At 46.5% G+C, this 3,179-nt stretch overlaps 1 non-coding gene across 1 annotated transcript; it reads left to right on the top strand.

The window, feature by feature from the left end:
• The first annotated feature begins 420 nt into the window (after positions 1-420).
• On the top strand, positions 421-527 carry LOC124721624. The gene has a single exon (XR_007006360.1). It is a non-coding gene; the product is annotated as a U6 spliceosomal RNA (small nuclear RNA).
• Positions 528-3,179: the final 2,652 nt, after the last annotated feature.

Genomic DNA, 3,179 nt, shown 5'->3' with positions numbered 1-3,179 from the left:
CTGTCCTATGTTACCAGTCTGCCCAGCCTACGACGTCCGACATCCGTAATGAGCGGTGGCTGCCCAACCACACGATGTTGGGTTCGCCACGTGTTGAAAACATGACCACAGCAGTCATCGAACACTCGAGAAACAGTGCAGTTTCCGAAATGCTCGTGCCGTGCCTCTCGGCCATCAAAACCTGCCGTCGATCAAACTCACAAGGGGAGGCCACGACCTTTGGAACGCGGATTTACTGCAAACATCGTACGCTCGTAGTACTCCATGAGGACAACAAATTGTGTAAGCAGTAGCGCGTACTTCTCAAGCGTTATTGAGAAAATCGCAAGATAATTTCGGTCGTCAAATATATACCTGTGGGTGGCCAGTTTTACCATGAAGCGGCGGCAACCGAGCGGTGGCGGCACGGTAGCTCAGCGAGTACTCGCTTCGGCGGTACATATACTAAAATTGGAACGATACAGAGAAGATTAGCATGGCCCCTGCGCAAGGATGACACGCAAAATCGTGAAGCGTTCCACATTTCGCCGGCACGGTAGCTCAGCGTGTTCGGTCAGAGGGTTAGCAGCCCTCTGTAATAAAAAAAAACTGAGTTAACTGATCAAAGCCGAACTTAAACGGATGTCTTACGACGTCCGCCCCGAGCACATACAACGAACGAAAACGAACAAAATGAGAATTTAAAAAAAAAGCGTGTTCGGTGAGAGGGTTAGCTACGCTTTGTAATAAAATAAACTGAGCTAACGGGTCATCGAACAAACTGAACGGGTGTAACAAAAAGTGGTTAGCGTTGAAACCCCGTAATCGCTGGATAGAGTTCCGTTCGTCAGTTTTTTTTTTTTTTCAACACAGTCAGTTCCTTTACTGTTTATATTACAATTGATATAATGGGAAAAATACGTGTATTCGGATGAACTTTTATTAAATTTACAACATTATTTGGCAGTCTACAAATTTTATTATCATAAATAATACAGGGTGAGTCACCTAACGTTACCGCTGGATATATTTCGTAAACCACATCAAATACTGACGAACCGATTCCACAGACCGAACGTCAGGAGAGGGGCTAGTGTAATTGTTTAATACAAACCATACAAAAATGCACGGCAGTATGTTTTTTAACATAAACCTACGTTTTTTAAATGGAACCACGTTAGTTTTGTTAGCACATCTGAACATATAAACAAATACGTAATCAGTGCCGTTTGTTGCATTGTAAAATATTAATTACATCCGGAGATATTGTAACCTAAAGTTGACGCTAGAAACCTCCGACGTTCAGTTGCGTGTTGTAACAAACACGGGCCACGGTCGGCGAGCAGCATCTGCAGGGACATGTTTACGATGACGACCGTGTTTACGAGTGTGGCTGTAGTGCACTGTTATGGTTTGGTCTAGCTGTCGCAGTGTCCGCATGTAGAGCTTGCTGCTATTGTTATTCTGCATTCGTCACCGCACGCAGACCAACTGTAGTACACCGTGTTACCAGACGTCTGTGATACTGTAGTGTTGTAGGAACTGTTACCATGGTGTATTCGAACTCTGAAAAGGCGGATATGATACTCATCTATGGCGAGTGTCGACGAAATGCAACTGAAGCCTGCAGGATGTATGCAGAACGGTACCCGGACAGAGAGCATCCAATGTGCCGCACATTGCAAAACATCTACCGCCAACTGTATGCAACAGGTATGGTCGTAGCACGCAAACGGGTCCGTAACAGGCCCGTCACAGGAGAAGCGGGTGCAGTTCGTGTGTTAGCTGCTGTTGCCATGAACCCACACATGAGTACACGGGACATTGCGAGAGCCGGTGGACTGAGTCAAAGTAGTGTCATGCGTATACTGCATCGTCACCGCTTTCACCAGTTTCATGTGTCGCTACATCAGCAATTACATGGTGATGACTTTAATCATCGAGTGCAATTCTGTCAATGGGCATTAACAGAGAATGCGTTGCAGTTCTACCTGTTTACCGATGAAGCGGGTTTTACAAACCACGGGGCAGTGAATCTACGGAACATGCATTACTGATCCGTGGACATTCCTCGCTGGCTCAGACAGGTAGAGCGACAGCGACCGTGGAGCGTAAATGTATGGTGCGGAATCATTGGCGACCACCTCATTGGTCCTCACTTCATTGCAGGGGCCCAAACAGCTGCAACATAAATCGCGTTTCTACAGAATGATCTGCCAACGTTGCTCGAAAATGTCCCACTGGAAACGCGTCGACGTATGTGGTATCAGCATGATGGTGCACCTACACATTCCCCCAATTAACACTAGGCTGACCCTTGACAGGATGTTCGACGGGCGTTTCATAGAACGTGGAGGACGCATAAATTGGCCAGCCCATTCTCCTGATCTTACACCTCTGGACTTCTTTCTGTGGGGTACGTTAAAGGGGAATGTATATCGTGATGTGTCTACAGCCCCAGAGGATATGAAACAACGTATTGTGGCAGCCTGCGGCGACATTACACCAAATGTACTGTGGCGTGTACGACATTCATTATGCACCTGCACATTCCCCCAATTAACACTAGGCTGACCCTTGACAGGATGTTCGACGGGCGTTTCATAGAACGTGGAGGACGCACAAATTGGCCACCCCGTTCTCCTGATCTTACACCTCTGGACTTCTTTCTGTGGGGTACGTTAAAGGGGAATGTATATCGTGATGTGTCTACAGCCCCAGAGGATATGAAACAACGTATTGTGGCAGCCTGCGGCGACATTACACCAAATGAACTGTGGCGTGTACGACATTCATTATGCCAGAGATTGCAATTGTGTGCAGCAAATGATGGCCACCACATTGAACATCTATTGGCCTGACATGTCGGGATACACTCTATTCCACTCAGTAATTGAAAACGGAAACCACGTGTGTACGTGTACCTCACCCCTCATGGTAATGTACATGTGCGTCAGTGAAAAAGACCAATAAAAAGGTGTTAGCATGTGGACGTAATGTGCTGTTCCAGTCTCTTCTGTACCTAAGGTCCATCACCGTTCCCTTTGGATCCCTACGTAATTCGGTGCTCTCCGATACACACGATCGGACAGCGGATGAGTGGTACTCAAGCGTCAACTTTAGGTTACAATATCTCCGGATGTAATTAACATTTTACAATGCAACAAACGGCACTGATTACGTATTTGTTTATATGTTCA

The sequence above is a fragment of the Schistocerca piceifrons genome, chromosome 1 (genome assembly GCF_021461385.2).
Source record: "Schistocerca piceifrons isolate TAMUIC-IGC-003096 chromosome 1, iqSchPice1.1, whole genome shotgun sequence".
NCBI lineage: Eukaryota > Metazoa > Arthropoda > Insecta > Orthoptera > Acrididae > Schistocerca > Schistocerca piceifrons.
Note: the sequence above shows the minus strand (reverse complement) of the source record. Positions and strands in the feature narration are given on the sequence as shown.